Genomic DNA, 24551 nt, shown 5'->3' with positions numbered 1-24551 from the left:
CAGGGGCTTAAATAGGTCTCTAGAGTACTAGTACTATCTATCAACCATGTGCTACAGATGTGGCAGCTAGAAATTAGGTTGACAAAAACCATAGTGTTCCTTTAATTTACTTATCCTTTAATTATATAATGTTACTGTTACACACTGATTTTCACTAGTCTTGAACAAGCCTCTAAAAATGAGAAAAGCTAAATAGAGAAAGGAAGAATGCAGAATAAATATGTGTGAGTGTGAGAGAGGGTGAGAATGACAGTGAAAAGGAAGTGTTTTCACTGGTGCTAAGCCTGTAATGAATTCATCTGGGAAAGCTAAAATGTAGCTCTGCACTGTAAGCAGGTGAGTACTCCCCCATCCCTCTCTGCCACTTTCTCTGCCTCCATACTGGCTTCCAGGCTCTCTCTGTGGCCTGTAGGGTTCCGGTGGCCTCTGTCATTGTGGATTTCCTCATTATAATGCCTGAGCTTCCGCGCTCAGCTAATTAACTCCCCTGGTAAAACAAGCTATTACAACTTTAGCGCAGGTAAGGGAGGACTGCATGTATCTCTGTTCTTGGGCCTGTATCTCAGATTCGCCGGCCTGAATTCCAAATGAGGTGGGACCAGTGGGATGACTCGAATTGCATACACAAATCCAGGAGAGAGCAATAAGTAATTACCTGGAGGGAAACGACGATGAACAAGATGAATATGTGGACCTGATCAAATTAAATGGTCCCAGTGATTAGTTTTTACCCTGGTTTGAAATCTTAAATTTCCCTTTAATGCTAATATATGTACATATATGGATTATTCCACTACTGAATTACTACAAAATCAGACTTCAAAACACATTTCAGACTTTTACCTAACTTGGATTTTAGACTAAGTAATTTCTAAAGAAATTTAGAGCGGAGGAAACATAGCAAAGCATCTGAAATGATATTTATTTTGATGACATGTTACACAGACTATGTACATTTTGGCAAGTAAGGAGGCTAACGCAAACATAGTGGTGGACTCCTGCCACAAACAACTGCATGCCCTTCCAAAACCCACCCCATGTTTCTCTAGTCTGTGCTCTTTTAACATCCACAGTAGTCAGTAACACTAGCAAAACAAGCCAGCGGACTGATATTGCTAGCTAATATTTTTCTCTTAAAGAGGTAATGTATATTTTGACCACATATAATGTTTTCTCTGTACATGTAACACAAACTTATACATGTTTAATTGAGTTTTTTGGGGGTCTTATCAGTCATACTAGATTACGTTACATCCATGGGCTAATAACAGGTTTTTTATTGATGGGACAATGTAGACAAGGGCATCATCACCCCCTACTTGAGCACATGAGCGCCGCTTTTATTAAGTTAGGTTGGATTACAAATTTCACATACAGTTTGGTCGCCTATCTAACGAGTCGATATTCCCATCCAGATTTAGCCACAAATGTCTCATGGTTATTGCTGGATATTACAATGTCATGTCTGTCCCTATGAGACTAGTCTGGTGGCTGATTTGTTGTGGTTTTTCAACCTGCCTAGTTTCAGTTACAACAACTTGGCAGCACAGCATTCTAAACTGGACCTTCAATGTAAAACAAAGATTGCTAACAACTTCTTATGTGGTTGAATGATGTTTTGGCCTAACTTCTTGTAGCCAAACAATGGTAAGAAAGAATGCATTTTCAGGCCAAGCATGGATAGCTCTCTCTCTCTCTCTCTCTCTCTCTCTCTCTCTGTCTATCTTTCTCTCTTGCTCAGACATACACGTTGCAGTGCTTGTCTAGCCAGGGCATGCAGCGTTACCCGGTGAGCAGGATAGGATGAGGTGGATTTGCGGGCTGTTGAAGGAGCCTAAGTGCAGATTTGGTGCTGCACAAATAGCAAGGCTAATCAGGGGGGAGCTGAGCACTAATAATAGGTGAATAGGTTCCGCATGAGAAAGACACTGACCATTCTGACCCACAGGCATAGTGTAGGTGAGGATTGAGGTCAGATTTACTCCATGACATAGCTTACAGACGCCCAACATAGCATTAATATAGCCACTCAGAGCTAATGAGTGTTTTGTAATGCTGGTCTGTTCTGTCCAGGCACAGGTACACATGGCAGAACAGGCTTCACTTTAAGAGAATTTTTAGACCTCACCTGCTCACAAACAGCTTTTCATCTGATCAATGATTGAGATTGTTCTGGCGAGCTAACAAGTCCAAGACTGAAGAGCAAACATTCATAGCCTTGAAAGTATGCTCTGTACATAAAATGGGAAATATATTATAGCATGTTGGTGAGATGTTTCAGTAGGTCTCCGTGCACTGCAATGGAGTTTCTTAGGATTGATAGAAAACATGGATGGAATGTGACTTATATCCCAAAACGGAGTTTTGCTCTACCAAACTTAAACCAAGCTGTTCAAATGTTCTCTTGACTCATCACTGACACAGAAAACTTCCCAATTTTATGAGTCGACATTTTTTTACGTCTATTCCATCCCGGATAAACAGACTTAAAAACAGTTTTACCCCAGAGCCGTATGGGAACCGAACACTTCCAAACACACACACTGACTAGGACTTTCTATAGAACACTGTGCTCAGTAGAAGTGACTGAACTTCACTACAGTTCTTTACAGGCACTGACTTCATGACACTTTACGCTGTTCCAGTGTTCCACTTCAGCTCTGTTCTGTTTATTATTCACTGCACTTTGTTCTTGAGTGTGCAATAATTCTTAACATGTGCAATATTATATAACTCTATAAGCTATCCAAGGAATGAGCAATAACTAACTGCTACCCCACTTCTCTATTGTCTACTGTCTGTTTAGAATATATAGTTTTACAGTGCTTTTTCTTTATATTTAACATTTTTATACTATTTTTCTTAAATCTGCACTTTATATATTTTAGCCTTATGTTTAATTATTTTGTGCGTAGAAAGTGCCGTTGGATTGCTGCTCAATTTCGTTGTACACTGTGCAATGACAATGAAAGCATCTTATCTTATCTAATGTTATTTCAGCATAACACTTCAGAATATTCCCTTGAAAACTATCAGTTAAAAATTTTCCAGTATAGAAAATATGTGTGATTTAAAAAAAAACGTTAACCTTGCTAAAAAATGTTTCTTCACCTCCGTCCAGTCTGCTTTCTGTTTGGCTGTAGTTTCTAAAAGTTTCTGTTCATTTGACTTGGGCTGCCAGAATCCAGTGTATCCAGTCAAGCACTAAAAATGCATAGGACTTCTGACTGGTGTTATAAAAAAAATAGTGAGAACGGTGAACTATCTTGAGAAAAAATGGATAGCTCTGGGCTAGGAGCAGCAATATGAAGTGAAAGAGTGTTAATGCAGCCTTTTTATCTGTGTACATCAGCACCTTCCTCTCTCTTGCTCTCCTTTTTTGTATAGATAGGAGCAATTGGGAGCACCATGTCTGACATTATTCATCGCTAGTCATCTAGTCGGTGTGAGCTGCTCTGCTCTGTGTACCCCACTCCCACACACTACACTTCAACACCGTCATTAGTTTATCATGTCAAACTGCCTTGCACAACTAGCTAGCCATGAACCATCGGCCCACATTCAAACTTTGCACCCTTTTAGAACCAGCTAGCCTTTTCTTTCTTTCTTTCTTTTGATAATTAGCTTGCTGGCTCTGTGACCTATCAAAGAGCTGGTCAGTTGTAGAAGACTCTGTTAGCGTGGGTATGAGCTGCAAGCACGTTCCGATTAGCAGTGTGCGCCAGTGAAATAATCACCTTGAAAAAAAGTGGTTCTATCAGACTAAGAGCTGTATGAACCTTTCATTCTTTGCTCTCTTTTTCTTCTCCCCCAGTCTCTACTTTCCTGTTTATAATCTCTTGAGAATTCCTTAAAAGACCTTGAAGCAGTTTTGCTCTTTCTTGGCAACTAAGGCGCAATTCAAAGGAAGCTGAGGACAGAGAGCGTTCCTCTCACCAGAGACACAGGGCTTTTCATTGAAGCCGCCTCTCTGTCGCAGTTAATTCAACTAAGTTCCCGATAGTAATTGAACTGCAGCACATGGTCAGTGTGTCAGGGTTGATAGTGAAAATGTTAAGATGTTATGCCTTCATTTTAGACTTCACTGTACTGGTGTTTACAGTGTAAATAGGGAAATGACAGCCCAGTCCATTCTCAATGCCATGACCAGGGCAAGCTCTTAATTCCTCCACACTAGCCGTGATTAAGCCTGGATTTAAGAGACCCAGTTTGGATCTGAATATCCTTAAACCCTAAGCTAATGCCGGTGTCGTGAACGTTCACTCTTTGGATTCAAATCAAGGCTTGAGTCAAAAACGAGTGTTTAGCCTATCCCTGGAGCCTATCCCAGCAGTCATCGGACGGAAGGCAGGAAGGCGACCCTGAGGGAGAAGCGGCTTAGAAAATATGTGTGTGTGTGTGTGTGTGTGTGTGTGTGGGTGTGTGTGCGTGTGTGTGTGTGCGTGTGTGTGTTTTGATTATGTGCTCTGTGTATAAGTCAGTTTAATTACCATCTTTACGGCTGTAATATAGCACCATTTTGAACAATGTAAACAAATCATGGTAAGAGCTAGCAAGGCTAAAGTACAGTGTTCACATGGTGGGGTGAACTGCACTGTGGTGTAGTTACAATTAAGCCTCCCAATGTAAACAATGAGAGAAGCCCATATATCGGCAAATCTGTGAAAAGCTATGTGTGTTTAAAGTGTTGTGTTTATTTTGATTAATGTATTTTTATGTATATAACTTTTAAGGCTACTTGCCGTATTTTGCCAGACCTTATAGGGACTGTTACCAACTAGCCCCTCAGTCTGCAAGAATGAACCCTGCCTGTGGGGTAAGCTGTAACACTGGCACTATTGCCTAGTTTGACCAAATTGTTCATAAATGGCATCTGCCAGAAACATAGCAAGATGTGGGGGTTGATCGATTAACAAATGATTAATCTTTCTCAAATGCTTAAAAAATTATTTTACTAAAAACCTAAATGCATTAGGTTATTGAGCGCCCCAACACACACACATATGCAGTGGATGTGTATTAATCATAAATGACAGTCCTTGCATATACTGAACATGATAGCTCACTTATCCATTCCCTTCATATGACAGGATACGCTAAACCATGGTCAGGAGGGAGGGTGAAGGAACATACGTCAACTCTGCAGTGTAACCTTACACTGACTGATGCACGTCTAACAGGAAAGCATGGACAGCAGACAAAACGTTCAGAGACTCAGATGTGGAGATTCTTTCATAAATTGTGCATCTAATTAGCATAAAATTGAATTTGGACGTGCGTCTGTTTCTTCAGCCATAGGCTCCATTTGATTTATATTAGCTGCTACATGAGTGATTGTTGATGATTCAACGTTGATGCCTCCAGTTTTGTGTGGATGACTGTCTGAAGGTGAAATATTACACTAAGACGAAGACATGTTCCTCAGCAGTTCTTCGAGAATGTATTTGATAGAGCCCTTTTCTTAAGAAAAAAAGCAGTGTAGCCAGAATTTCCATTTAGTAGTGCCTGGTTACAGGTTGAGGGTGCAAGCTGTTCCAAGTGAGAGGGCCTAGCTCTCCTCTGGTAGCTTGTAGGTATCAACAGCTGAGCTTAAAGATGGGCTCAGAGTTGTAAATCAAAGGCAAAAGAACAGCTCAAGGTTTCAGTTTACAAATAAGGCAATACAGAGCTTCGGTTGGGAGGCCAAAGTATTCGCAGAGCAAAAGCGGTTGTTAATCAGGATGCTCCAGTGGGCCATAGCCTCAATTTCCAGAAGACTATATCACATGGACAGATAGTGACCCTGCAATGAGAAGAGGAGGGTACCTCAATTACAAGCCAATCGTTTGCTTCTAGCAAATGGGTTTATCTTCCCTGGTGGTCTGTCTTACCTTGTACAAAACCATTTACCTTTAAGTGGCAGAGGATTTCCTCTGCAGACCTAAGGGTAACATGACTTGGGTCAGTATCTCTTTAAGCATGTGTGATGTGCCCCTCCCTATGCAACCAGGAGAGCCCATTAAATAACTGCCCTATATTTCTGGACAGGTGCAGAAGATGTTGTGAAACAGTGTGTATGGAAACCTAAGCTAAAAAAAAAAAAAAGCGCAGTCAGGAGCTGCCACCTCCGGAGTATCTGGCTTAGTCATAACTCAGAGGATACCTTCATGACTGTGATAGAAGCTGGATGGGTTAACTTGGTGATATTTATCATAAACGCAGCACTAGCCATTCTCTTTTGTGATGTGTATTTCAATGGACAGCTTAAAGAACCCATACTCCTCATTTTGCTTGTATTTTAGTGTCATGTTTTCTAGGGGTAAGAAGCAATAAAGAGAGGAAAAGGAGTCTGCCATCCACTAGCATCCGCCTGGAAACATGCAAACAGATGCATAACCAACACACAGAGAGAAAAAACCATGGGATGAAACGTTTACAGTCGTATGCAAAAGTTTGAACATACCTGGGTAGATTAGATGTTTAGCTGATTTCTTTTCTAAGTGAAAACAAGCTTAAACGTAACTTGTTCTGCAGACACTTTCTATTTATTTTTTTGTAACATACTGACAAAATAAATATAAAATGGTCCATAACTTTTGCACAGGCCACATTTTATGCTTTGCTTTTCTCCATATGTCACATTCAAAAACTATGCAGTAACTGGGCATTAATGTGCAGAAGTTGTCCACTCATAAAGTTTGTGTCATAATTCATTTTTATGTGACTATTTTCTAACTTCTCTTTCTCCTTTTGAATAAAAAGTTCTTTTTGTCATTGTGCCTTTCAGACTAATGTGTGTAAATGACTTCTGATATCAGTGGTTGCAGTTATTGAGCCTTATTCAAAAGCAGCCCTATGTAAATGCGCTCACAACCAGGGTGAATTCAAAACCGCCTGCTTTTGTTTAGTTTCCATAGATCGGCTGTATGGCCTGCTGAGTGAGTGGCACATTGTGATGCTTTAACAATATTTGCGTAGTTAATCCGTCTCTTATAGGCTTTTTAACTTGACATAAATGTCAAATGAGGGTTCTCTTTAAAAGTTCTGTAAAGTTAAGGGATACTTTTTTAAACCCACAACCAGGGAAATTCCACCTCTGCATTTAACCCGTCCGTGAAGTGAAACACCACATACACACTAGGGGGCAGTGAGCACACTTGCCCAGAGCAGTGGGCAGCCCTATCCATGGTGCCCAGGGAGCAATTGGGGGTTAGGTGACTTGCTCAAGGATACCTCAGTCGTGGACTGTCAGTGCTTTGGATCGAACCGGCAACCTTCCGGTCACAGAGCCAGTTCCCTAACCTCTAGCCCAGACTGCCCACTATGAACACTATAAAACACTATGAACAGCAGTCTGAAACGGGACGCTGCTGTGCATAGCTATGTTTGCTATGTGATTGGTGGAGGAAATTTTCGTCAGCTGTGCAGAAGAGGATTTACATAACTGCCAACACAAGCTCTTTTGCATGAGGTCTGCTGTTTGTCAAGCGCCGTTTTAGGGATTAGTTATGTTTACCAGGCCTCACATTCATTTCCTGGTGTTTGTGGGAACTGCTCTTTCACTGTTTTAGAGTCCGTTTTCTACTTTGTTTTAAAACGTTGAATATGATCTTATGACTGCAGTAAGGGAAGCTGATCCAGATCAGATTAAAGAGGCAAAAAACCCACTTCTACCTAAAGCTTACTTCCTCATTGTTTTCTAAGTACTGCTGAATCAACAGCATTTCCTATTGCAAGCACAAGTATTGGTTGACATTCACATCTAGCTAATTCTAGCTAATTGTCAGTTCCACAGAGTGGCTGCTTTCTGTGTTATTACAGAATGAGCTTTCCCAATTGCCACTGTCAAAGTGTCAGCAAAACTAGTTTAGAACAGTTTTTAAAAGTAGCCTCTACGAGCTACCGGCCATGACCTGTATCCTGTCTGTTGCGTTGTAGTCAGTGGTATGGTGATAGCATGCAGCGCCAAGTTTAGGCTTCCACCTGTGGTTTCTGACATGACCTGTCGAAGAGGCATTGGAGAGCATGTGGGGTGGTGTACTGAGAGCCAAAAGGTGTAGCTTCCCCACCCTGCTGTCTATGCTATTCTGGGCGGAACTGCTGTCACACGGCACAACGTCAAGCAATGGTTTGGCTAACAATCAAATTCACACAGTTTTCCAAATGTAATCCATCAGTCAAGACATGTTTGGTGTTTGAAAATGGCTTCTTTGGAGCAGCATAGAATGGAAGTGTAATGCCAAGAGTTTAGCATTAAACAAACTGCATGCATAAATAATCAATTAAATCTCAAATAGACTTCTGGACATAGTTGTTTACCCCGTAGGACATGCTATCTATAGGAATGATCAAAATTACAGACAAAATTCAAGCTTTAAGGTGGATGCCAGAACTACAGTACTGTGTGAAAGTTTTAGGCAAATTTTTAAACAATGTACCTCAGCAGTGAGTTTATCACAATATACATTAGAATAAAGTCGTATTCATAATTCAAATAAACATAAAAACAATAAAAAGTAACAAGAATTTATTGGGTGCATATTTTTCCTGGACACCTTCACAGCCGCCACAGAGACTTGTTAATATCATCAATGACATCATGAGCTCAATTTACTGAGCACTGATTGGTCAAACCAGGAGCTGCTTTTTAACTACATATAATACTGGACTTCCTCGAGGAGAGGCTTGGAAATGGGTAAACAAACACACTCCCATCCACAAAATCACTATATTATATATATATTATAATTTTTTATTAATATTCTATACATTTAGTTCATTCAAATAATAACACTTTTCTCAGCAAATAAACGCAAACTACACAAATAAACAGATTTTGAAAATGTGTCTTGGGTGCCTAAGACTTTTGCACAGTACTGTATGTCACACAGTTTCAAAATTAATCAGATTACTCACAACAACACTCGCTTGCTCTCTGTTCTTAAACATTCTTAAAGAAACAGTTCTGCAAAACAGAACCATAGCCAAAATGTTGATGACCAACAAAAACAGGTTTGGTGTCTGAACTTTCATTAGCTTTCATTAGCATTAGAGCTAATGCAAGCTAATGTATCTAACAAGCTTATCCATCAATTACCGTTATACAAACATTTATCTATGCAAATAGACAAAATACTCACAAAGTTCACGCTGTAGTTTCGGTGCTACTATGGCCTGATTAGCTATGTTAGATATTCTTGTTTGTTTTTATAACAACTAAATGTACTAATTGCAGGGTACTAACTTCATTTGCATGCTATTAGCCATATGGCTCCAGGTGAAAACGAAAAAAGCAAACTTCAGACACCTTTCATGTCTTGGCTGAAAAAAACCAACATATTGACAAATCATCCCTTGAACTGGGTGTAAAAATATCCAAAACATCAGAGATCAGAGGCTCGTATTAATATGAGCATGCGACCTGCTGAGTGTGGGGTATCCCGGTTCATTTATTAGCATTTGCTGGCTGTGACAAAAACAAGATCAAGGGTTTATTAATGCAGTGTTAATGCAGTCCTCATTAGTCTTAGGTGCTAATGAGAACTGCCTAGTGGTCTTAGCTCCCACTCTCATATGCATGTGTGCAGTGTACTCATCCATGTTAACCCCAGAAAAATTTTAATTTGATCAGTCGCCTCAGTAACACAATGGTAGTAAACTGACCTTTATTAAGTGTTTGTCATGCACTGTAGATTCTAGCTTCCAGGCCTGCGTTGGCAGGCCTTGTTGGGTATTAGCAATAGCCATGCACTGGAGATGATATTAAAGGAAAAAATGCACACCTTTATCCTTACTGTAGATTAGGGCTTTCACTCGCAATGCGGTCTTCTCCAAGGGGTGCTGGTTGAAAAAATGAAGAGGAAAAAAAAACTGTACTATGTATGTTTTTTTGTTCAAATTCACAGAAGTAGCATTACTGAGCCATGAAGGAAAAACACTCCAAACTATGGTGTGCGTGCCCTGCTGTGAGTCACCCTGCAAAGCCTGAAATAATCATTTCTAAGTCAGAGGTCGGATTTCATGAGTCTTTTCCAGAGAACATCTTACATTTTTACATATTTAATGCCACGTGCATGAGAAGGTCCAGTTCAATGCTTAGCCCTCATTATACCGATGAAAGATTGACGACAAATCATTTACATCCTGAAAAGATGTCCTTCAAGTTTTGAATACTCTTGAATACTCTTTCAGTGTGCTTGCAACTATCAAATACATCTGCTTGAGGAAGGATACTGAAACACAAAGTGTTTTTCTGTATGTTCCATGCAATTACACGTTTCCACCAGAGAGGTCTCCAAATACCCATAACTTACATGGTGTAGCTTTAAATATGAATTTGAACTACATTAAGTTGTTTATTTAGTATTTTATGTGAATTTGTAAACTAGAATATGTGAAATCTATGACTTTACTTTCATACATTTAAGTGCATCTTGGTCAATGTTTATCATAGTAGCAATTTTATCATTGTTATGATTATTATGACTAGTAGTAGTAATAAATACAGAGTGTTTACTACTGCAGGTTTGAGACCCCTGCTCTAGATAAAGATGATCAGATAAGACATTTGGACTTCTTTAGTTTTTCACTAGAGCTGTTTGCAAAAAAACACATGTAATGGAAGCTTATGCTCTACAAATTAGTATCATGAAACCTGCTCGCCTAAATGATTATATGCTTACATTAAACCATGTCAAGTTGTTAAGTGATCTCAATGGACTTGCTTATATACCATTATCTAGAAAAATTTGTCCAGATGAGGAGCAAAAAAACAAAAAAACTGATATCATGCTTCCTTCTCGCCACCGCAAACTCCCCCAGTCAACCCCACGTACCCCTCAAAATTCAAACACATGCACAGATCAGAATGATTCAGAAGTAAAGGAAACTCTGGCAAAATCACACTCAACACTTTGTGAAGTGATTGCGTGCCGCCCTGCCCTGTCGGGGCACTGCTAAGACGTTAATGAACGAGAAAAATGATACTCTGCAATGTTCCCCCTCAGACCCCCCCCCACCACCAACCCACCCTCCCCACAGCTCTGCATACTAATTTCAGCATTAGCTGTGCTGCTGACATCACAGGGTGCCGGGCTACCACGAAATGATCTGCTCCCAGAGGCAGCTGGCCTGAGGCCGCACTGGAGTCTCGTTCCAACTGCCCTCAGCACTTCCACTGCAGCTGAGTTTGGAGCTGGCGTGCTCCAAGCTCATAAAGTACATCTCCAATACACAGTGGGATACTGCTCTATAGGCTAAAAGTTTGGAAGCCGCACTCACTTTGTAAAAAAGACTTTTAAGTGGAGAGATAATAAACAGTAATATGTTCAGCCAAGTAATATTTTACAAGGGCTGGTAACTTGACTGCAAATAGTAAAACTTATCTCAGTGATCCTAAAATTTGACTTGAGGTCTGAAGTCGTTCAGATTAAAAAAAAAACAAAAAAATCTTAAGCAATATTTTAAATGGACAGAATTTCTTTGCCTGATTTGGTACATTTTGTACTGAAGTCCCTGTTGTTATTGAATAACAACACTTAGTATGTAATATGCCTGGGATTTTAAGGGGTTAACTCCTTGAACCTCAGGCCTATTATTCAGTAACTGCTTAGGTTTTTCTATTAAGAAGCTAATGTTGTATATGAGTCATGTAAGTTAGGCCTAGGGCATTCTCTAGCTGCACTCTTGCCGCTCTACATTCAGATGCTCCTGAAGAACTGATAAACAAGATCAGATGTGTTTAATTGGAAGTGTGTAAAGAAATTAAAAACTAGTCAATGTAAGGAACCGTGATCAACTAAGACCATGGTGGCTTTTGTCTTGAGTTTAGTCTTAGGTTTAGTCTTGAGTAATGATTAGACTGCAACACTGCAAGCTAGTAGACAAAAATTTCTTTTGTGTTGCTTGTCAGCAGTGTGACTCAGTTACTCAACATTACTGTCTTTCACACCTTTGGCCCTTAGTGAATGTCAACACATTCTTCTGTAGGTATTCTAGCCTTTTTAGATTCATATGCTTTGAAATGCTCTGATCAAGCTGATGTCGTGTTGCTTCGTATGATGATTTTAAATGGCAAGTCATAACTGCAGGGTCCACTCAGAGTGCCCTTTAAAGCTGCATGGACCCTGGCCAAGTCTTGTTTGGCTGCTCAGTGGTTAATGATTGCCAACGGCCTGATGTCTGAAGGGCCAGGATCACGTTATGCCACGCCAGCCTCTTAGCAATGCAAATAACTGATAGGCCTTATCCAGCCCCTGTTGATTTTTCCTCCTGTGCTTTTCCATAATTACCACGTACCGCCCGGGCGTCGGAGCAGATGGAGGGAGGTGGGTGAAGGAGAAGTGTGGTGGATTAGCATGGACAGGTGAGGGCGGAGCATGCAGGGTTTCCACAAGCTGCTGTGAAATGACCCTCCTGTTCCAGCAGCTTTTGTTTTGCTTCTCAGAGATAAGGTAGCAGTGACCTTTTGATTTGTTAAGGAAAAAAAAACATAAATGGGCAAATTTTCCGTCCGCTTGACCTTTCGCTGGCTGCCATCCCTCTCTGTCTCTCTTTCTCTCTCTCTCTCTCTCTTTCTGTCTCTCTGTAGTTCTCTCTTTTTCTTTGTCTTTTAGCAATGACTGTTGTTACCAGTCTAAAACCATAAAGAACCACTGGCTTCTCCCTCTTCACCTTCACTGCAACAACACACTGAGGGTCAGATGCATGTACGAGCATAAGTGCAGTGCAATATGGGCCTTAATGCAACTGTAACATGAGCCCACAATGTTCCAAAAAATCTACAGGGTTATAATATAATCCTACCCCAGTTAGGAAAATAGAGTTTGTGAAACCATAAGAGGGACTGTGTTACTGCACCTGCATCACAACACATTATGTGCTAGCGACTTCTTACACATACACTGATCCTGAGACCTGAAATGATGTTATACAGTAAAATAATGTTGGTCATTTTTTCTGCGTAATCTCTATCTGCAGTGTATGACCAGTTGAGCCCTGTACTTGATTGATTCCTCTCTTGTAGTGTCTGTAATACTGACTTACTGCTCTCACTGCACACATAGGCCATTTCACCTAGTACAGCTGCAGTAGGACTAAAACCAACCTCTCTTGCTCAAGGGCTCACTCCTCTTATCAGTCTCTGCAGTTATGCTAGTTTACAGGCTCACTTTTGAGTTTGCTTTACAACACTACAGAAGGTTTACAGAAGGTCATGTTCATGGTTAGTTTATCGTGTTCTGGCTGTTTGGAAGAGTGGGAGTACACCAATGTGTGCAGGGTCCACCAATGGAGGCAAACTTTGATAATGGACTCTTTTCCTCTGGATGGACTTGAAACCCTGAGTAGTTTAGAGCGGTCCCTCTACGTGTTGGTGGAGGTGTACCAAATGGAGTCAATGGCTAGGAGCTTCTAGGGCAATGGTGCTCATTTTGTATGGGTCATAAATGCAGAGTAAAGTCATAATAAAAATGTTTGGTTATAGTTTTACTGTACAAACAAGACAAAGCTAATAGACCCGAACAGTTATAGTTCTTAACTATATCTTCTTATATTTTCCACTTCTTACTTATTGAAAAAGGTGGGAAAATGTATCAAAAGTGCAAATATAAACTTTCAGTCAATATAATGTTTGTTTTTCAGAAGCCAAAATGGAGATATTTTACAATGCAGTTTGAATCTGATGAAAAGCTGTTGCTTGCTCAGTCTTATTCATCAGAAAAAAAATTTTTTTTTTTACATTTTTTGCGATGTTTCAGATGTTTAAATGTTTATTGTAATAATTACATATATTTAATACTACACTAAACTCTCAGTAACTGAATATTTTTAATTTAAAGATAGAAACTTGAAACGTTTTATATGTTCATGCTTTTGTTGTCCTGTGCAGAAAGAACAAGCAGAATAGATTTTGAAGCTTACAGTGCCTGACTGACTGCGCTCTCAAACCTAGCCAAAAATATGAGTGTACTCACTGTTTCTTTGTTTACCCAAAACAGATCATCACCCATCCCACCTCCTCTATCACTGTCTGTGAGCTGTAAGTGTGTGTTGTGTCTACTGGGCTGAGGTAACTATGGCTGAACTGTGCTAAGCTTGTGGCTTTTGTTGGAAATGATATCATATATCATCAATGGCATGCAGTTCCTAGCATTATGATTGATAGTGCTGTTATTTGTCTCACACTCAATAAAATATACTGTCATTTTTTTTGTTAAATTTGATATGAGTAGCATGAGACAGGAGAAATAAACCATGCAAAAATGTAGTATGCATGCACTGCCGGGAGTCACTGTGTAAAACCTTAAATAGTAAATGAAAGGCAGAGGTGTTGGGAAGTGTTTCGCAGAAATCTTTAGGACCACATCTTTCACACAGGCTCATAAAGGTCAGACTGGATGTTTAAGTCACAAAAGCAAAATTAATGTCACACTGATGAAGATATGATGACATTAGTAATATAAATCGCCCACATCCTCAGAAGACACGTCCACCAAGCTTTGATTCAGTTCTCTTTCAGAGCTCTTGCAATCATCAACTCTCATTACCAAATGTTCTTCCACATGTTGCATGTAATTACACCTTTCCACCAGAGAGGTCACAAAATCACCAAAATGTATGTAGTGTAGCTTTAATTATGCCACTCAAATTCATTTAATCATATAGAGTAGGGTCAGCATATTATTGTGGTCCAAACACAGACATATCGCTCCAAAAGCAGTACATTTTCAGATTAAAATTTTCCCAACTTTTGATAGTTATTCCAATAAATTGTATTCTGTTACTCCATTCAACCCTAATGTAAATGGTAGCTGCTATGTTGAACTGATGCAGAAAAAAACATGCAACAAAAATGTAGGGTTTTTTGGATGGTGAGTTCTTGAGTTAACTCAACACAAATGGCTGATACATTTAATGTCAACAGATTTTGAGTTTGTAAGTCAAAATGAGTCCCAGGGCTTTCCTCAACTTTAATAGGTTGACTGGGCTTTATGAGCATTAGGAGCTGTTTTCTGGAAACAGATTAAACCTCGTACTGCATTAGAAAAGGATTTTCAAAGGAGAATCTGCTCTGACAGTGTAATTTAGCTCAAAACCATGCATAATCTGGCACTGGCCTGAACTAGCCTGCATAGTTACATCAGTATTTCTTGGTAAAGCTAAAGAGTGTTAAGTCACTTTTATCATTCTGAGCCCATAGGCCCACTCTTGCCTTTCTTATATCTTTAAAGGGTCTTCTGGCTGGTTGGTTTGGCAAGTCATTGCGACTGAAGAATATTGTGAAATACGTTTCATGTAGAGTTTGTGTAGGTTGTTTGAATAAGGGACGGATGCTTTAGTGGTGAAGCTGACTCATTACCTACTTAACAGCTACAACAGCAAATAATCGTAGAGAACAAACACAATTAGCATTTGCCCTGATAGCTTTTTTCTCAGCTTGAGTTTTGCACACAATGGTGAAATGGGAGTGCTTCAGTTTGTGATGTAATATGATTATGGGGATGAATCAGCGAGCCTCCGCATTACACATCAGGAGAGATTACATATCTGGATCCTTTTAATATGCACATATAGCAGCACATTAGCACGAGGATCTACGTTCAGGCCTGACTGGAAAGTCACCCAGGGCTGGTGGAGGGAATTTATCATCATGATTAGTGCCTGAAACCTGCAGCTCAGAGCACTTCTGGTGACGTAACGAGCAAAAATAATTACAGAGTCTGCATGTGTGCATGAAATATCGTGAAAGAGATTCCTTCTGCATAATCTGCTTTAAGGTATCTTTCATTGTTCTTGTGTCTGAGCGTCAGCGGCTTACGTTTCTTTCCAACCGGATGCTACGTTCTCTCCCTTCTTTTGCAGTACAGGGAAAGAATATTACATAAATGGAAGATTAACTTTTGAGTCCTGCCTCAGTCAACCCGCAGAGTGTCCCCTGTCTGTCCTGATCCAGCTGCTTTGGAAGGGGCGGAGCTTAGGGGCCAGTGACAGCCACTCAGAAGGAGGGGTGGACCACTCTTTACCCAGCAACAGCTAACTGTCATCTCCCCTTGTTCCATAATACACAGGTGGCCAAAAGCCCAGCCCCCAAAGCTCAGCAGACTGTTGAGACTTCAGCCATCCCCTCAGTCAATGACTCATCACATCATTTCTGAGTTGGGATGACCATTATGCATACTAAGTCACTCTGGCATGGCTTACTTATTCAAAGTGGTATATGTTTGTCGTCCTCACATTACCATGTCCCCAATTTCCATGTCTAGCACTACTGCGGTTGTGAAATCCTTTTGGAGCTAGACTGATTGAACTCAGAATTTACTGTAAGTTAAGGGATTTTTATCCAGTATGAATTTGCAATGACTCTAGATTGTAGAAGTCTGACAGTAATAATTCTTGACTGTTTCACCTTCTGAAATCACTACACTTAGAGCGCTCTTAGCAGTGGTAGTTCTATTCAGTAGTAATGTAATAACAAGATCTGCTAATGGGCATGCAGGGTGCCGTGTTGTTATTGTTATTCATTGTGACTCTGAGTACTGCTGACATGAACATCCACACTGTGACATTTCAATCCTGGCTATCTTTGGTAAAAACTTCATTCATAGAAATTACATAACAGAACCTTTTACTGTAAAAAATTCAGTTCAAATAGTGCTGGAGGCAATAATCATGGTAATCATGAAATTACGCTTACCTTTAATATGGTTAGAATCACTATTGTACTTCTCCTCACTGGCCACTTCATGATCTCTACCTAACTTATACACTAAAAATCACTCTTTACCTGATCCAAATTGAATTGGTTGATAAGTGGTCACTCTAGTGCCCAGTCAGTTTAGAACTACACTCAGCAATAGAGAATATGGGAATGGGTTCTTACAGCCAACCATAAGCATGACATAAGCATGCACCACAAGGGAAAAAAGCCTAGAATGAAAGACAACACAGAGATGGTAACCAAAACAAAGGAACAGATACACCCAATATGCAAATAGATGGGGATAATCAAATATTGTCTCCTGTGCCAGTATCTCCAATTCTTAATGTCAACAGACTGAACAAAATTTCAATATGTTGATTCGATTCAATGATCCAATTTTAATATGAGAAAAGTTCTCCTACCTCTAATTAGTTCATATGGGACATATGCTATTTTAAGTACTTAATTTAATGGTTTTATGGACTTATCATTATAACATGCAACTCCCATAAACAAAAACACAATTATTGACTTTGGCTGATTTAAAGCTTGGGGTAATTATGTTCTCTCAGTGCTAATACTTTAAGTATGGCTTAAAAATAGGTCAGTTCAATTAATATCAACTTGATGTGTTTTCTTAACACATACAACATTTGCATTGATGGCATTTACAGTATTTATTAGCATGTAAGAGCCTTTTCTAGTTTTCTGAGTGCAGATCCACTTTATAGTTGTACAAATATAGACTTCAGCCCATCTGATGTCATGCATAATGTGTCAGCCAGCCCATTCATTATTAGTCTGACCACAGGGCCACTGTTGAACAGATATATGGGTAGTTGACGATTCTCACGAGCCAAAAATATCCAGCTAACAGCAGCTGTGTGGTCAGAAACTGACCATTCATGAAGAAGGAAAAGTTGTAAACTATCAAACTGTACACTATCAAGCTGGATGTTTCTCATAAAGTGGCCAGTGACCGTACAATGATGTTAATTCAATAAGTAGAAAATAAATACGATGCTGTTTCCAAACAAGTTGGGACACCATGCAAAATGTAAAAATAAAAAAAAAATAAAATGGAATGATGTGCAAATCATGTAAACTCTATATGTAACTGATTATAGCACAAATACATCATATCAAATGTTGAAACTAAGAAATTGTATTGTTTTTTGAGAAATGTTGAACTGTCCAGTGTTGTGTGTTAACAGCAATTCTGGCTTCATTTTCTCAAAGGAAGCCCCTCTCAGCAGGCTCATATGCACACATTTTGGTGGACTAGGTCTCAAATGAGAAAGAATACTGCAATACTGCAAGCATCCTGCAGTTACTCTTATGAAGAGAAACAGGATAATCACGTTTCTGGTAAAAACAAACATAGTAGCCAAACACACAAGGTTACTGCCTATCCAGGGATTTTAACCCCACTTGGCAGCGTACAAAGGCATGGCATAATTTAATGTTCTGTTTACACCAACACCAAGTAACATTTAGTTATAACTTTATTTTACGAGCTGCATTCCGGCTTAATATTGGCTTTTCTATGTATATGTATCCTTAATCTGTACATGTTGTGTTCAAAATACAAGGGCAACTTTTGAGGCAACTGCTGGGACTCAGGCTGTGTTTTTGATAAATTGTGCCCAGAGCTAAAAAATAAAAAAAATAAAAATAAAAATAAAAATAACAGGCCATAGCAGACTGCTTCCTACATTGCCTGCCATGTTTAGATTGTACACAACACACAGCTGAAGCTTTATATAGGGTGCAGGCGCTGCCCTGGTGAATGAATGGCCGCTAGCAGCCTCTATTGACATTTGGTGTGTTGGCCTGGCCCTTCTTCCGCTATTCTAAACACACTCATGTGGGCTCCCCCTGTACTCCATTCATTAATGCCCACACTGAGTGTTTCACTTGAGAGGAAATGGCTACATGTGCCACCTCCCCTATACTGTCTTAAAATTGCTCAGCTGTTCCTTAAATGCTGTAGGGTCACAGATGGATCGTTCTACACTCCAGGTTCAAAGACAGAGTTGAAAACAATTTTGGACTCTTAAGTGAATCTGACTTTGAACTGGAAACCTATTGCTCGGAGTGACCCTACATCTTGTGTTAATCTTGTGTTTATTTTATTACAACATATAAGTGAACATTCAATTTTGTCACCTCCAAAACAACCATAACACCACTTAAACTTTACCTAATGTTTCAGTAGTGACAAGTTTATCTGATGTTGTGCAGAACTCAAAAATGCTAACTGGTACATGATTGAACAGTTGTACAGACATTAAATCATAATACTTTTTACTAAAGCACAGAAAAAGTTACATAATTGTGGAAAATTTCCAGACATTGGGACGCATTTACTTTAAAACAATGGGACCATATAAAGTGAAACGTATGTTATGATTATCCATCCATCCATCCATCCATCATCTTCTGCTTCTCCGGGGTTCGGGTCGTAGGGGCAGCATCCTAAGCAATGAGGCCCAGAGGGAGGCGTCCAGGAGGCATCCTAACCAGATGCCCGAACCACCTCAGCTGGCTCCTCTCGACGTGAAGAAGCAGCGGCTCTACTCCGAGTCACTCCCGGATGACCGAACTTCTCACCCTATCTCTAAGGGAGAGTCCAGACACCCTGCTGAGGAAACTCATTTCGGCCGCTTGTATTCGCGATCTTATTCTTTCGGTCATTACCCAAAGCTCATGACCATAGGTGAGGGTGGGAACGTAGATCGACTGGCAAATCGAGAGCCTTGCCTTATGGCTCAGCTCTTTCTTTACCACAACAGACCGGTAAAGAGCCCGCATCACTGCTGACCCAGCACCAATCCGCCTGTCAATCTCCCGCTCCCTTGTACCATTACTCGTGAACAAGACCCCGAGATACTTGAACTCCTCCACTTGAGGCAAGAGCCTATCCCGACCCAGAGAGGGCTCTCCACCCTTTTCTGCCTGAGAACCATGGTCTCGGATTTAGAGGTACTGATTCTCATCCCGGCTGCTTCATATTCGGCTGCAAACGTTCGCGGCCTGATGTCCCCAATAGGACCACATCATCTGCAAACAGCAGCGATGTGACCCTGAGGTCACCAAACCGGACACCCTCCGTCCCCTGACTGCGCCTAGAAATTCTATCCATAAAAATTATGAATAGAATCGGTGACAAAGGGCAGCTGACAGAGTCCAAGTCTCACTGGCAACGAGTCTGACTTACTGCCGGCTATGCGAACCAAACTCCAGCTTTGTTTGTACAGGGGAACACAGTCGAATGCCTTCTCCAGATCCACAAAGCACATGTGGACTGGTTGGGCAAACTCCCATGAACCCTCCAGAATCCTGGAGAGGGTGAAGAGCTGGTCCAGTGTTCCACGACCAGGGCGGAACCCGCACTGCTCCTCCTGGATCCGAGGTTCGACTATAAGCCGGACTCTCTTCTCTAGTACCCCTGCATAGACCTTACCAGGGAGGCTGAGGAGTGTGATTCCCCTGTAGTTGGAACACACCCTCCGGTCCCCTTTTTTAAAAAGAGGCACCACCACCCCAGTCTGCCAATCCAGTGGCACCACCCCCAATGTCCATGCAATGTTGAAAAGGCGTGTCAGCCAAGACAGCCCCACAACATCCAGAGCCTTGAGGAACTCAGGGCGGATCTCATCGACCCCTGGATCCTAGCAACCAAGGAGCTTCTTAACTACCTTAGCGACTTCGGCCTCAGTAATGGACAAGCCTATTCCCATGTCCCCAGACTCTGCCTGCTCACTGGAGAACGTGTCGGTGGGATTGAGAAGGTCCTCAAAGTATTCCTTCCACCGACCAATGACGTCTTCAGTCGAAGTCAGCAGCACACCATCTCCACTATATACAGTACTAGTGGCACACTGCTTTCCCTTTCTGAGTCGCCTGACGGTTTGCCAGAATCTTTTCGGAGCCGACTTAAAGTCACTTTCCAAGGCCTCACCAAACTCCTCCCATTCATGGGTTTTTGCCTTGGCAACGATTGAAGCCGCAGATCGCTTGGCCTGTCGATTCCTGCCAGCTGCCTCTGGTGTCCCACAGGCCAACCATGCCCGGTAGGACTCCTTCTTCAGCTTGACGGCATCTCTCACCTGAGGTGTCCACCACTGGGTTCGAGGATTACCGCCTCGACAGGCACCAACTACCTTACGGCCACAGCTACAGTCAGCCACTTCAACAATGGAGGAACAGAACATGGCCCATTCTGAGTCAATGTCCCCCACCTCCCCCGATATCTGGTCAAATTTTAATTAATTAAGTGACCCTTATTAGTCCCACAATGGGGAAATTTCACCTCCGCATTTAACCCATCCGTGAAGTGAAACACCACATACACACTATTGAGCACACACACACACTAGGGGGCAGTGAGCACACTTGCTTGGAGCAGTGGGCAGCCCAATCCGCAGTGCCCAGGGAGCAGTTGGAGGTTAGGTGTCTTGCTCAAGGACACCTCAGCCATGTTCTGTCAGCTCTGGGGATCTAACCAGCGACCTTCCGGTCACGAGGCTGGATCCCTAACCTCCAGCCCACGACTGCCCATGACTGCCCATGACTGCCCCTGACAGAGGTGTGAGTTGAAGATCAACCAGACATTCCCAGCAAACCCTCACTATACGTTTGGGCTTGCCTGGTCTGACCGGCATCTTCCCCCACCACCTGATCTAACTCACCACCAGGTGGTGATCAGTTGACAGCTCAGCTCCTTTCTTTACCCGAGTGTCCAAAACACATGGTCGCAAGTCCGATGACACGACTACAAAGTCAGTCATTGAACTGCGGCCTAGGGTGTCCTGGTGCCATGTGCACTTATGGACATCCTTGTGTTCAAACATGGTGTTCGTGATGGACAAACTGTGGTTTGCACAGAAGTCCAAAAACTGAACACCACTCAGGTTCAGAGAGGCCATTCCTCCCAATCACACCCCTCCAGGTCTCACTGTCATTGCCCACATGAGCGTTAAAATCCCCCAGTAGGACAATCGAGTCTCCAGGAGGAGCACTTTCAAGCACCCTTCCCAAGGACTCTAAGAAGGCTGGGTACTCTGAACTGCTGTTCGGTGCATAAGCACAGACAGCAGTCAGGACCCGTTCCCCAACCCGAAGGCAGCTACCCTCTCATCCACCGGAGAAAACCCCAACATACAGGCACCGAGTCGAGTAGTCATGGTTACATTTTTCTTTTTGGCCAGGGTGCCCCTTTAAGATGGAACCAATTAGTATGGAGACCAGCAAGTTCCCAGAAAATCGGTTTAAAAATTGGACTGGAAAATGTTTGTTGCCACCTAAAATAGTGCGATAATTAGCCTACATCTTTGAAACAGCATCTCAGAAAACTTTTACATAAAAAACAATAACGGAACAAACAATATATCACTGCCTAAAACCGAAGACTTAAGTAACAAACATTTTCAACAGTTACTACAATTTAGAAAAAATGCTTGAGGCTTTGACTGTAGGCAATAATGCAGCTTAGAGTCTGTCATTGAGAATGACAATCAAAAGCTTTTCACATCCACCTCGCTTCTTATTCAAATCAGAAGCTCATTTGAATTCTGCCCCGAGCGCAGACATCAGGAGGGTTGTCTTCCACTATTATTTGTAAAGACATCTCAAGCATTTACATCAGAAAATATGCTCAATTCCAATTTGGCTGCAGCTCCAAAATGTGGGGATAAATTGAATCATTTCAACCCACTAGCATCTTGGATGAGCTTTACTATAGCTTTGAAAATTACAGTGCTGTTGGAAGTGAAGTCTGAAACTGACCTGCAGATGTGATAAGCCTTGAGAAAGTAGTGTCGTCCACCGAAATGGTTTATATGGTAGAATCCACTGAGGGCAAAAGAATGAATCTTTAACCTCTTCACTGCTAAGGCTATATGCTGTGCTGTACTTCTGTTTATTTTGAATTAAATAGGCCACAATATGTTTTTTTTTACATAAAAGTGTTTGATAACATTTATGTATCATTCACTCTCCAATCCATATAGTCTATATGAGGAAATTACACAGGAAAAACAGCCTTCATTTATTGTTTTACATATATCCACCTAATCAGCCTACGGCAGTTTAGCCCCGCCTATTCATGCTGAAGATATAAGGAGTGTTTCAGTCTGACTGCTTTCTGAATGCAAGGTTGCCAATCAAAACAGAGCTCATTTACAGTACAGTAACAGAAACACCCTGTTTTATTCTAGGGCACAAAGACACATCAGAAAATAGTACAAATGTATAATTTTTTGGTACATAAAGCCACACAAATCTTGTTAGTGGAATGTAGTGGGCAGATAAAATGCAAAAATAATGTAGGATATGACCCCTTCAAATTAGTTCATATCCATAAATGCTACAATGCTTGGCATCAGACTAGTAACATAAACCAAAATAAATCCCCTTTTCCAGCAGTTTCCGTCAATCTAAATAAAAAAAGTTATTCATTGAGTAACTTATGTGATTAAGTAATCAACTACATAATTACATTTGTGAATTTCAAAAGCAAAACAAAATACTAACTCCTGACTTCGAAGACTTTATCTTAACCCTTTATTCAATGGTGTTGCCATACGGTAACAATGATTTTCTTCTAGTTTTTTGACTGACTATATGAACGGATTTTTTGGGCAACTGAAGGATTTGTGTGTAAAGTATTATACTTTTTTTCTGATCACATGCCTTCCTGTTGGAGTTTTTATTCACACACGTCACATGGTGAGATCTAGTGTCTGAAGCCTTCTTATAATATGTGTATAATTTAATGTTTACATATGGAATCCTCAGAACAAAAAGAAAATTAAACAATTTCTTCAGATTGTCTGGATATTTTGAGGAAAACTGTCCTGGTAGGGATATTGGATCCGACCCTATTTAGAGACTGCAAATTAGTGAAAACCTTAAAAGTTACCATCTATGGCATCAAACTAACTACAATAATGAAATAAAACAAATCCCTTCACTCTAGCATTACCTCTCACAGCTCAGGGAGACTGATTTCAGAAAGAGTGGAAAGTTACCCATGATTGAACGGCCTTTGTTTTGGCTGTGTGCCACAGTTTCTGCAGGTCATGAACTGAACAGCTTGACTCCACTGATGCCAACAGCACCCATGACCGGGGGTCCATGAGAGTACACACGGCCATGCTGGTCTGGCGTACTTCCTCTCTTCCTGTCAATATGAAGCAATTTGCTTGCTGTTGTCTAGATTATGTAGACAGAACCAAGCACACGGAGCTGTCCTGTAACATTGTGCGGGCAGCAGCTTGAAAACATGAAGCTTCTGAGGAAGGCAAGTATTTGCCTATAGCTAGTAAGTGCTGAGGTGGTGGGAACTGGTGCTGTACCACTGGAGAAAAGGTCTTATACAGGTTAACCTCTTAAACTGCAAGCGTATTGTTCAGTTACTAATGCTTCGCAGTTGTCGCAGTTATCATCAGTGATTATAAAATTATGGCATAATTCAATATTAATTAATTTTCACCTATAGCTCATTCAAGCAATATATACTTTATATTCAATGCCATATTTGTGGAGATAATCTGAAAAAGAGATATTTCATTTAAATTTTGTCTTGTTTTGCCAAAAGAAATTCCAAATTGATCATTGTTATTTTCTTCCTTTTTTGTTGTCTGAAAAATCCCATTATGCATGGTTTTTTAGGCATAGAAGATGCCAATTTCCTGTGGCAGAGAACAGGTCTACTCCCACTGTGTGCATTGCAGATTGCAGTTTTATTGTTGACTGTTGTTGCCATAAGGCAACACAATACAAAATACCCCCCTAAACGTACCCCCATTATTCTCAGAATGTTTTAATGTCAATTAATTATTCCATTATTATTTTCATACATATTTCA

At 40.9% G+C, this 24551-nt stretch overlaps 1 long non-coding RNA gene across 1 annotated transcript in view; it reads right to left on the bottom strand.

Moving 5' to 3' along the window:
* LOC108432180 overlaps positions 1 to 24551 on the bottom strand; it is an 82648-nt gene that overhangs the window by 13943 nt on the left and 44154 nt on the right. Inside the window, exon 3 of the long non-coding RNA XR_005131428.1 lies at positions 9762 to 9819. This is a non-coding gene — a long non-coding RNA (uncharacterized LOC108432180). The remainder of the gene's footprint in view (positions 1 to 9761; positions 9820 to 24551) is intronic.

Source organism: Pygocentrus nattereri, chromosome 14, assembly GCF_015220715.1.
Source record: "Pygocentrus nattereri isolate fPygNat1 chromosome 14, fPygNat1.pri, whole genome shotgun sequence".
Lineage (NCBI taxonomy): Eukaryota > Metazoa > Chordata > Actinopteri > Characiformes > Serrasalmidae > Pygocentrus > Pygocentrus nattereri.
Note: the sequence above shows the minus strand (reverse complement) of the source record. Positions and strands in the feature narration are given on the sequence as shown.